Source organism: Manis javanica, chromosome 2, assembly GCF_040802235.1.
Source record: "Manis javanica isolate MJ-LG chromosome 2, MJ_LKY, whole genome shotgun sequence".
NCBI classification, from domain to species: domain Eukaryota; kingdom Metazoa; phylum Chordata; class Mammalia; order Pholidota; family Manidae; genus Manis; species Manis javanica.
In genome coordinates this window covers 157,440,707-157,453,751 of record NC_133157.1, presented here as the reverse complement: position 1 = coordinate 157,453,751, position 13,045 = coordinate 157,440,707, and the positions used below count along the sequence as shown (strand labels likewise).

The window sequence follows — 13,045 nt, the reverse complement described above, 5'->3', positions numbered from 1 at the left end:
TCATTCTTTAAATCTTACTTTATATTTTACCTTCTCTGTGAAGAATATCGATGATCCATAGTCATTTGTTTTCTATGCCAAAAGTACATCATATTAATATTTTCAGAGCACTATGTCATCACAATGTAGGTATTAATTATTAATGCCTATTTCCCAATTTGATTATGGACCCCCTGAGGGCAGTTGCTATATTTTATCTATTTTTGTAGTGTTGGTGTCTAATTATGCAGCCGGTTAAATAATGGTCTCAATAAACAAAGGACATTTAAGAGAATGAACAGACAAGCAATAGACTAGGAGAAAATATTTGCAGAACACATATCTGATAAAGGACTGTTATCCAAAACATACAAACAACTCTTAAAACCCAACAATAAGAAAACAAACATCTAAATTAAAATATGGGCATACAACTTGAATTACACAACTCACCAAAGAAGATGCAGACATAACAAGTAGTATATGAAAAGGTGCTTAACATCATAGCTCATTAAGGAATTGCAAATGAAAATAATGAAATACCACTACACACCTATCAGAATGGCTAACATACAAAAAAATTATGCCAAATGCTACTGCGGATGTGGAGCAACAGGAAATCTTACTCAATGTTCAGAATGCAAAATGGTACATGCATTGTGGAAGGCAGTTTGGCAGTTTCTTAGAAAGTTTAACATAGTCTTACCATTTGACCTAGCAGTTATGCTTTCAGGTGTTTACTCAGATCACTAAAGCTGACACACAAATATTTATGGCACTTTATTCATAATCACCAAAAATCACAAATAGCCAAGATGTCCTTCAGTAAGTGAAAGAATAAATGAACTGTGGTACTTCCAGATTATGCAATACTATTCTGTCCTAAAAGGAAATGAGCTACCAAGCTCCAAAAAGACATGGAGGAAGCTTAACAGTATATTACTAAGTGAAAAAAGCAAGTTTCACATGGGAAAGGAAAAACTATGGAGAAAGTAATAAGAATGGCAATTGTCAGGGTTTGGTGGAGAGGGAGGGATGAATAGGCAGCACACAGGATTTTCAGGTTGATGAAACTATTCTGTATGATACTGTAGTGGTGGCTACATGATGCTATGGTCTGAATGTTTGTGCCCCACTCAAAATTCAAATGTTGAAGTCCTAACCCCCTTAATGTGATGCATTTGCAGATAAGGCTTATAAGGAAATAAATAAGGTAAAACGAGGTCCTAAGCGTGGGCTCTGTTCTGATAGGATTAGTGTTCTTATAAGAAGAGACACCACCATGAGAGGACAGTGAGGGGTGGCTATCTGCAACCCAGAAGAGAACATCACCAGAAACTGACCATGGCACCCTGATCTTGGACTTTCAGCCTCCAGACTGGGAGAAAATACATTTTTTTGTTTAATCCACTCAGTCTATGGTATTTTGTTATGGCAGCCTGAGCTGACTGAGACAGAAACCATTATGCATTTGTCAAAACCCACAGAGCTGAACAACACATAGCATGAGACTTAATGTAAGTTATGGACTTCAGTTAATTATAATGTCTTGATATTGATTCCTCAGTCATAACAAATATACCATATTAATGTAGAATGTCAGTAATAGGGGACAGAGTATGTGGAAGAGCAGGGTATGTGAACTCTGTACTTTCTGTAAACCTAAACTGCTCTTAAAAATAGCCTATTAATAAAATAAGTTTAAAAAAACAGAGAAAATTGGTGAAAGAAAGAATACCTTCCCTGCTTTCCTCACCTCCTAGACTTACTGTGAATCTAAACTGAGATCATGTACTTTGTATCAGATGAAGTGCTATTTCAGACAATCTTCAAGTGCTATTTAAGTAGCTGAATTGCTAAAATCAAATCAATATCAATGAGAATACTTAACACAAAACCAGCTCTTGGCAGATTCTGAATAGTATCTGATCAGAGCACAAAAATGATAAAGAGGAGAATGCAATGGCAGGAATAAAAATAAATGAATTTGAATGAAGATGTAACATATAACCTACATAAAAATAATCTGTTTCAAAAAACAATTAAAAAAGCCTAGATAAGAAGACTGTTTTAAAGAGGTAATAATATATTTGATGGAAATGTTATAATTGAATAAAGGCAATAAGAACTAGTAGGCTAAACTATAGATTATCTTATTAAGTGAAAAACTATTATTTTTAGTAGAATAAGAAGTTCTGACTGTATAATAGACAAAACTGTGTGAGCTATCCAAAATTTATTAATTTTTAGATATTTGTCTGAGTCATATGGTAAAAAGTGCATGAGGTCTTCTGATTTCAGCAGACAATAAATTGTCAACTTGTATGGTCTGCATGACAACACTCCATCCAGTGGCAAGAACAGGTCTTAAAGACAAATTCCTTCTAAGAACAGTGGCTCACAGTACCAGGCACATACTCCTTTGTTATCTTTCAGTCTATAGGCAGGCCCCACAGGGAGTACCCTAGGGCAGGTGACTAGTCGTGCATGGCATTCCAGCATGAGATAGAACTAGACTGCTGCAGCATTAGAGTGCCCATCCTGGCTCTGAGGAATATTGGGCAAGCAAAAGCCTCTAAATAAAGATACTGAAAGCGTCATCTGCTTCTCCACTTGCCTAGAAGCTTCTGCTTTCGGTTTGAAGCTCCACTGGTTCCCGGGTAGTGATTATTCATTTGGGCAGATGGTCAGGGACTTGGGGAGAACACCATCAGAAAATTGGTGAAAAGAATTTTTGAAGAAAAGGTATGTACATAGGCTCCTTAGGGTGAGTGCATTTTTGTGTTCCAAATGAGTATTCATCGTAAGGCTTCCTGGTAGAAGAGGTTCTCAGTAATCTGGTGCAAAAAATGACCTGCTCTGTGAGTGTAGTCTTTTTTCCAGCTACCTTACAGCTCATGAACAGGGTGGTTGTGGTGGTGAGGAGAGGGACTTAAGAATTTGAAGTCTCTCTCATGAAGGCTGATCAAGCTACTACTGTTAATGCGTAATCTGTCAGTCACAAATATCAAAGATGAGCCCTGAGTAGGGTATCATATTCTGGCATGAGATGGATTATATTAGATGCATTCTCTTTGGAGGAATTGTATTCAGTAGAATAAATGCATATTTTAGGCATGCACCTGTTTTTCCTGCTTGCTGTACTTTTGGCTTTAAAATCATTGCTTATCTTAATGTCTTGGTGAATAAGACAGCAAATGAGCAAGAAACTTTGTGATCACTTGACACTGATTGTGAACAAGGAATATATTTTACAGACAAAGAACATGGAATGAGTAATGGAGGAAGAATTTTATAAAATTATAAAATATGAGATATGTCTTCATGACTATTAGGGAATGAAGGTACAGTGTCATATTTTCTTCCTTGGTTTGATGAACGTGTGTGCATGTGTGCATGTGTGTGTGTGCGTGTGTATGTGTGTGTGTGTGTGTGTGTGTGTGTGTGTATTTCCCTCTATCACTTTCCTTTTTTACTTTATACAGGGTGAATGTGAATTGGTTTACTTGGTAATTATGGTTTCTAGGATCTCAAGATGGAATATGATAATAAGAATAGAATGGAAATGAGTGGAGATTTTAAAGGTTTTTTTTTAAATCATCATCTTCAAACTTTTAAAATGTTCTTTAAAGAACAACTTGCTCATCCATAAAGCTGTAAAGGATAAAAGAATTCTGTCATAGAAACAAAATGTAAATAGTCCATATACCTTCTCTAGATTCGTTCTGTGTACTACTGTGCAACTAGACACTTTACTCCTATGATTTTTTTCATTTTAAAGTTAATTTCAAGTCCAAGCTTGTTAATAGACAATGAATACTTGCAAAATTATCCTTTTATTGAATTGGAATATGAACCATAGTTCACAATGAAACTGTGCCTTTAGCTCTGGTTTAAAATTTATGTTGCTTTTTTTTTTTTATTAGTTTCTTTCTGAGGTATGTATGGCGCAAGGGCCTGACTGACCGTGTTGCTGTTCGCCACCACTGAGGGAGGTTGAAGAACAATGGTCCTCATAATCGCTAACCATTTAAGACACAGATTTTGTTGGTTTTTACCACCTGACTCAATGCTTAGGTCTACAGGACTGCCAGAGAGTTCTGGGTACACATCTGAGGCACAAACAGGGTATTTGTAGGGAGCTCTTCGCTCATCTTTTTCTTGTCACTTGCTGATTTTGGAAAATCTCCATACTTTGTATTTTGCCTCAAGACAATTATTCTCATTTCACGGATGTTAACTTGGTGATTAGAAATTGTATATATGAAGTGTCTGACAAATTGATGATAAATATGTTTATTAATTGTGAATAGAAAATTCATACAAATAATGAAATTCAAGATCTCAAGTTCAGGCTCTGGCTGGTTTCCCTCCTAACTTTGGGGTGGTGGGAGCCCAGGCAAAAACAGGCCTCATTTTCATTGATGTTAAGAGGGAGGAAGAGAAAATCTTTCCTTTTCAGGGCTTATAAATCCTTTTAGTTAGTTTAATTGGGCTACAATGATATTCCCATGCTTTACCCAATAATAGGTAGTAGGGCAATTATGGGTGCACTGGCTCCTTAGATTTATGAAGGGCTATCCTGGAATCTGAGAATGGGATTGACTTGACTTTGTTTTTTATCTATAGGAGAAAAGGGGAATAAAGAACAAAATTGGGAATGAGGCAGAAACAGAAGGTTAGAAATCAGCGGTTTTACTATGTGGGAAGCACATAGTAGGTGCTTAGCAAACAGTTATACTTTCTCCACTGTTTACCCAATCTTTATTATTCACCAAAGGTGCTTCTAATGGTCTAGACTTTTCTGAAACTATTTTTGATCAATATTTATGACCATAATTTATATTAAAATGTATTATGTGGTTTCTAAAAGCAATTCATAGTTTAGGCCTTTAGCAAATAATAAACACCTAATAATTTACAAAGCAAGACCTGTAAAACTATTTGATACTGTACCACTTGAATACATGTGTTGTTTCCTAATAAGATTACACTGATGTGAGTGGATTCCATTTTTCTATGTGGAATGCATTCAATGTCATACATATTATTGTACTGTCATTTCTCTATGTTCATATTCTAACTAAAAGCAATTTTAATTTTAGTTAGTTAAAAATTTTCAGAGTAAATGTGATGTAGGAATGGAAAAGCAATAGTATTTTGAATAGATTAATATTTCAAATAAGTCCTTATTTGTGTGACAAACTCATTTTATAAGATTTACATCATTTTTTTGCAGATAAAGACATTGTGTGAGTTCTGCAGAAGGTCTGGCAAATTACTTAAACCTCAATAGTAATAAAGAGGTGTTTCTTAGTTCCAGTTTGGGACATAAGCCTTCACATCATTCTGAAATGAAAATTGACAAGGAAAAGAAAAGAGAGATATGTCTTATTTTATTACGTTACTTCTTCTAATGTATGTCAATGAAATAGTCTTCCTAGTCTCATTTTTACTGGATTTCAGGAAGTCACATCGATTTGGCAATATTTGATCTCATCATGTATACATATTTTAAATATCAGCCCTTTTAATGACTTATTCATTTGGCAGGCTATAAAATCCCACAGTTCTGTGTGTGTTTGTTGTCAAAATTAAGTCTGTGAAATAAGAATTGTTTTCCAATTAGTATGTGTGCATTAAGAACACTTCTGACCTGTGTTCACGAAATAATTCTGTTCACTCTGAAGGTAAGTTAAAAGAATGGAAAAGTTGAAAAATATCAAATAATAACAGTTCACACTAATTTACCCACAAGTGGAGGTTTTGTATATAAACACAAGCAGCTACTAAAACAGCAGTTTGAGACACATGCACTGGGAGCGCTTTGTTGCGGGCTCACATCAGTGGAAACCCTGAATCAGGAAAGTCATGAAACGCAGTGAGATTGCAGTGCTGCTCGCCAACCAGTACATCCGTATTACTGAACTTCAAAGCTCATTAAAGATGGAGTATTTGATCACTCCATCTCTTATTTAGTAGAGATGTAATTCCCAACCAGAAACTGAGGAAAGCGATTAAGTGATTTGTACAGACCTCAGGGAGCTAAGCTAAATTCCTGTGGTTCTGTTGTAGGAAAATAATTTTGTTTGCATACTTCCATCTAAAATAATTAAGGACTTAGTTAAAATTATATACATTTTGAAATAAATAAAACTATACACATTTGAAATACATAAATGCCAATCAAGGCTGACTTTGACCTTGTCAGCTTGAATATCTGGAGCATAAATCAGTTCTATGGTTGTTCTAGGTTTTCAAAGATTTCCTGGATTCTTCTTCCCTTAAAAAACCTAAGATGTTATTTTTATTTACTAAGGTGCATATGCAATTTACTGGGGAGACCTGTAAATGTAAGTTTCACTGATCGCCTAAGTGTGGGTGTATATGCATGTGTGTATTAACACTTTAACTGTAAAATATTAATACCAGATAAGACAAATCATGGTAAGAAAACAAGTAGTAATGTGTGCCCAGAAGCTGTGTTTGTTCCTTGAACAATACATCTACTACATGTATTCAAACTACTTTGGAAATAATTAAAGCAGATTAAAACAGTTTCCAAACATTTTTGATTAATCAATTCCTTTTACTGTAATATATAACCTCACAGACCTGCTTTATGTAATTTCATAATCATTTCACCATTTTTAGTAAGTGATTTATAAAGAAACTAATCTAGGTAAAAAAAATTATATCATCACATTAAAATTTTATTTATAAATTTATTTAATATTTAATAACATTCTAAAAGTAAATTTCAAAATTTATCTATTTTCAAGTGACCCATGCAATTTAGTTTTATTTAAATATGAAAGAGTGACATAACAAACATAACATGACATCACTTAGAATTTAGTGACTTAACACATTTTTTTAAAAAGTAGACTGAAATATAATTGACATATTTCAGCATCCAAAATAGACAAAAACTGCTCTTATGACGTCTTTGAAATTTCTGCCATAAACTTTAATTGAGTGATTGATTTATTTTCATACATTAAAAAATTTTTAGTTATAGAAATTTGTACAAAATTTTAAAAATTAAAATTTTTTAAAGGTTAAAACATTTCTTAAAGTTAAATTAAAAAAAAGATTAATGTATGCAAATGTGGTATTTGTAAGCACCTATCCATAAATTATATACTGTACATATATATCATTTTTACTTACAATAAATGGAAGGTCAATTTAGATATATTCATCACTATATGTACTTTTTAATCCTATTTCTGAAATACTGGAGACAATTTGATGTAAAGAATTTGATTAGGTGATTAACCTTTTACAGATCTAATGAATAGTCTATTGGGGTAATTGTGCAGAAATTTTATTATTATATGTCTTCATTAATGTTCTATATTTGAACATGAGTTTCTTACAATTCTTATATATATCAATAGTCCACTATGGGTATAAATTGAACCATCTATGCTAGGAGTCAAAGTAAAATCTGCCTAATCATCAAAAGCTCCATGGTAGCTAATGGCACACAGTGGGCAGTCTATCTGAAGAGACTGAAAACATAGAGGTTTTTAAGTTTTCCTTCACTAAATTACTATGCATTCTCACTAAATATATACTGGGTATTTTAAATTGTTTCTCTTTAAGGGATAAATTATTTAAATATTTCAAATATTTCAGCCTTTAAGACTGTAAATCCCCTTGAGCTCTTTTCCAACTCCCAGTATTTCCCAAATTTTCATTTAGTTATACATCTACATTTTGGGAAGGTAATTCAAAGCATTGCTCTTATCTTGGTTATCCAATACTTGGCTATTTAAAATAAAAATAAAATAAAATAAAAAAGATAAAAGAACATACCAAAAATGAAAATCAAAAGAAAAAAAAAAAGAAGAAGCTAAATAACTGGATAGAAACAGGCAGCAGCACACTTGCCTCTCCTCTGCTCATCACCCTCACCCGCCTCTCAGGGCCTTGAACACCAGGAGCCCCTCCCTCCAGCCTCTGGTCCTCTGACCAGGGTCCCCGTGGCTCTTGCCCTTCGGCCCCAAGTTCAAGTTGGTGCTCCTTCAGCTCTCAGCCCATGGCATCGGGGAACCTCCCCTTTACCCTTGGCCCAGGCTAGGATGCATCAGCCCTGCTTGATGTCACATACCGTGGGCTCTTGCCCCATGCCACTCACCAGCATTGGTCATTATAAATCTTATTTGTGGGCTTATTTAATGAGTGCCCATCTCTAGCCCCATATTGTAAGTTCTGAGAAAGAAACTACCTGTTCATGCTAAAACTATATTCTTGAAACTCAGTGTGGTCTCTGACATAAAATAGATGCTCAGATAAATACACAGTGAAGGAGGAAGAAAGAGGAAAAAAAGAAAAGAAGGAAGGTAAGGAGAAAATAACCCCCAAAAAGGGAAAACAATAATAAGATATTAGAAGAGGGGATAATGACTAATGTTAAGTTAATCTATCTTATTTAGTGAACACTTACTTGATGCCTGTTATGTAGCAGTTCGAGTGGAAATAAGGATAGGGCAAGAATTGGCCCAGGTTTATGGGTGTATTGAGAATGAGTGAAGAATTGGGAGAATAAGCTAACTACATAGCAGCCCACTTGGCATTTCCCTCTGTATGTTGCATAGGTATCTCAGATCCAACACATCCAATGAATGTATGATCTCCCCCTACAACTTATTTTTTTTGTTTGTTTGTTTTGCTATCACAGTAAATGTCACCACTTCATCTAACTGTAGACAACTCCTCAAGAAATTGACAAGGCTGGGGAGGGATAAGACAACATCTTAAAAGAGATATGGGTCCTAGGGAGGCCTTAGGGGGGCATTATTGTCATTTGGAAGTAGTGATCTTTTATCTGAAATTTTATACTAGGATTAAAAGATAAAACCAAGAGTATTAATTGCAGTATCAGTTCTGAGTTTGGAATGTGGGGCCAGTGTTTAGTAGAAGTTGAACAGGCAAATTTGTTGGCTATTTGATACAATATTGATCTGTTCATCTATTTACTCATTCAGGAACACTTTTTAATATCCCTGTCAAAACACTCATTTAAAATATTTATCAGGGATACAGTAATAGATTAGAAACTGGTCAAAGTCTCAAGAAAATTATAAAGTAGGAGAAGAGATATGAAGTAAACACAAAATTTAATGTATTGAAATGAAAGTCCTATAAAAGGTGTATCAGAAAGTGATTTGGTAGTCTGGTCATTCATTTATTATTTAAGAAAAATAGAATGCCCACTCTGAGCAAGGTATCTAGGGAGGATTCCCAGACCTCACTGAGGCTAAGTGAGGGTCCATCTGTTTCTGGAGACTTGGTATCTGTATGGTACCTATGATTCTACCTCAGGGCTCCGCCTTCCGGAGGAGAAAGGCAGTCTCTTTTCATGCACTCTGCCACTCCATTAAGCTGATGATCCAAACGACCTTTCTCTCTGTCCTGGCCTTCCCTTAGGCTGACTTTGGGGTTAGGGTGAGGTGGGGTTATGATGTTTGATTTCAGTCAGGTGGATTTTTCCACCTCTTAGTAAAGGAGGTGTGTCGGGGGCTTGTCTGGGCCCAATTGCCATGGTTCTCATTCAAATGTGGGTACTTTGCGCTGTATTTTCAGTTGAGACTTTGATCATCACTAATTCTGGAGCAATAAGAAAAGTTCTACTCGATACACTTACCAAAAGTTTTGATCCTAGATTTTTTTATAAGTTTTTATTTTCTAAATCAAGTATGTGTCTTATATTTTCATCAGGTAACTTTCTGTTGTTTCTACGAAAAGTTTCACCTGGTGGGTTTATCTACTCGTGTTGCCAGCTGATTTATAATGTTATTAAGCTTCCTGATATTAAAATATTCTTACATTTCTCTGATTCTTCTAAAATTCAGTTGGATTAAACTTACATGTTTTTCCAGTGCAAAAGAGGTGGCATTTTGAAGGCAGGCATTCCTTCCATTGGAAAGAATTGCTTGCTACTGGCCACTGCCTGGAGAAAACAGCAAATTATGTGTAACCCTGGACACATTCAATGTAACTCCATTCTTTTCTCACACAACAATTTAGGAGACACGATAAAGGATTTGAGAGCTACTCATTTCTTGAAGTCAGTTCGCTAATACTTGAGTTTATTATCCAGGTTACAATTGTGCTTTCTTTGGTTGATATTTGCTTGATTTATGTTTGCCCAAGCATTTACTTTTAACTTTCTATGATAACTTGTTTGTCTTATTAAGGGAATGATTAAATTATTTTAATTGAACTTGGTTTAGACTTTGTCTTTTAAATGATTTAAAATAATTATATGGATTAATATATTTGTTCTTACTTTTGCTGTCACATGGGAAATTACCCTTGGGCAGCAATACCTCCAAATATATGAGCCAGGCAAACTATCCTAACAATCATGGAACAGAAAAACTCACAGACCAAAGTAAAATTCTCAAATCACATTGTTTCTTAAATCATTTTAAAACATATAGGGAGAAGTGTAAGTGAGAGAAAGGACAGGCTAACACATTTAGGATAGAGTGCAAGCAGTGTGGAAAGGTCATACTGCCTGATTACTGGTCCCTTTTTGACGCCTATGTCCTCCCAGCTGCTGGAGTGATTACGAAGAAGCCCAGCAAATGGAAATTAACAAGGGTCAACACACTCACTTGCTACATCAGAGAAGCAGGTAAATATGCCTGATGTCTGCTGTGACTTTCCAGTTAGCCTACTGAACAGCACTAGAACACACAAGAATGTACTTTTCTTCAGGTGTATTCAAACCAATTAACACACATGAAGGGGATAAATAGATACAAATTTCAAATGATTTTTATCTGAATTTCTTGAATGAAGCCCGTGTAAGGCCAGAGTGAGACCATGATTGGTGGTACCACTGGGCAGCCAGTTTGTAGCTGACATAGCTGTCAGCATAGAGATGACAAGAGCTATTATTTATTACTTAGTTTTCCATTCCTTTCTATCTGTAAGTATCATTTTTGTGTGTTCTAGCATATGATCCATTTACTTTGTGTATTTTTAACATGTCTTAGAGGTTACTAACTTATTCTATATTTAATCAATCTTGTGCATACTATGTCTCTCCAGCTTCCTGCTTACTCATTATCTACAATTAATGCATCCTGTGAGTTTCATCTATATCTTATAAACTGCCTCCTTAATGACTGTGCTTAATCCTTCTTATGGGTTTCATTCATCCATTACTTTTGCTTGTATTTTTCTGCAGCATAGTTGAATATTCTTAAGCAAAACAGCAAAAACACATTTTATTGATACTTGACAATGATCTGAAAGATAAAGGATTTTAAGCCTATATTTCTTTAGCAGCCAAATTCAAGAATATACCTGTAATGTTTGGGAAATTATTTAGCTTGCTTCTATTTTGCTATTCTTCCTAACTCTAGTAGTTTGTCAGTGTTTAATTTATTAAAGACACTGGCAATTGTAGCTAAATAATTAACCTAATTTTATCTTGCATTCCTCTCAAAATTTATTACTAGCATTTACATTTGATTTTGTTTCTGCAGATATAACATGTATTTAAACTTAGTGCTATACATGTTAACTGATTTTATTTGATTTTATTGAAATAGAGTTGAAATACAACATGATATTGATTTCAGATGTATAACAGTGATTTGACAATTAGATATACTACTAAATGCTCACCACATTATGCAGTTACCATCTGTCATCATACAAAGATTATAGTATTATTGACTATATTTCTATGCTATACTTTCATTCTGATGACTAATTTGTCATTTGAAATTTGTATCTCTTTATCCCCTTCATATGTGTTAACTGGTTTGAATACACCTGAAGAAAAGTACATCAACTCTTCTTGCCATCACTGGGTGTTGCTAACACCTGTTCATATGCCGTTAGTTTAGACTAACAAACATTGGAGCTAGTGAACAACTTTTTGGAAGTGAACCTATTCTTATGTAGGGGAGCTTCTGTATTTTCAGATGATATATTATCTTTTAGGAAAGTAAAAAAAAGAAAAATAAATTAAACCTATTTGAACTATAAGATGATTTAATAATGTGACCTTTTCCAAAACAAATACACTAATATCTATTATTATAATCAGAAAAACAACAGGATAGAATTCAACTTACCAAAGTGTCAGATTTATAGCATATTGGAATAAACTTAATAAATGGATGATGAGATGCAAGTTTTCACTTATGCATAAAGAAAGCAGATAGAATTCAGAGATATGGTAAGGTATCAGAAAGTATAATCACCCTGAAAAAAGCTATTTTGGCTACATAATTTAGCCAAAATAAAGGTAGATGAAAGTTTGGAATTCAAGAATGAGGAAGCCATGATGTCAAAGGATGGTGATGGACATGTGAACCCAACTGCATCTCAAAAAGAGGGCATGGTCAGCCAGGATACACAGTAGAATCTAGCTCTGTAATGTTAGTAGTATGTGTTCTAAGATAAGAACTGCAAAGAAAACTTGGATTTAGCAGGTTTGTTGTTGGCATTGAAGTTGTTAATTTGTTTTACATGTATTATAGAAGGAAGCAAATGAATAAATAACACTGATTTATCAACAACCAAAGATCTGGGAAGATAACACAAATATGTCATGGAAAAATGAAAAACCCTGGGGTGAAGAATTTGAATTGGAGATGTAAGTACCAACTTATTTTTAAAAATTCATTTCACAGTTTAGTCCACTGAAAGCACCTGAAGGAATGACACCCCAGAAGCAATGAGCACATCTAGCATCTATATCTTGATGTCTAATACCATTCCCCAGTAAAAAGAAAAAGGGCTGATTCCAGGTGTGGGATGGGGAGGCACAAGGTGAACCTAGAAACTTTTGTGCTATAAAAGAAAGAAAATGCTCACAAAGTAATGGGAAACATATCAAAAGGACACATGAATTGGCTTAATGGGGTATTCCACTGACCAAATTTGGAATAATTCAATTGTCAAAATGAATAATAGTAACAGGGGTTCATAACATATTCAGTAAGAAGTAACCCATGAATCTATTATGACAGTCAAAAAAAGGTGAGAAGTCAGGGACAGAAACTCCTCTCTGCAGAAATATTCTAGTTAG

General features: G+C 34.5%; 1 long non-coding RNA gene across 1 annotated transcript; it reads left to right on the top strand.

Annotated features, from left to right (window-relative positions):
- The first annotated feature begins 2,635 nt into the window (after positions 1–2,635).
- Positions 2,636–12,604, top strand: LOC118968290 (uncharacterized). The gene is made up of 3 exons (XR_005055872.2): positions 2,636–2,724; positions 10,550–10,630; positions 12,495–12,604. It is a non-coding gene; the product is annotated as an uncharacterized lncRNA (long non-coding RNA).
- The last annotated feature ends 441 nt before the right edge of the window (positions 12,605–13,045 follow it).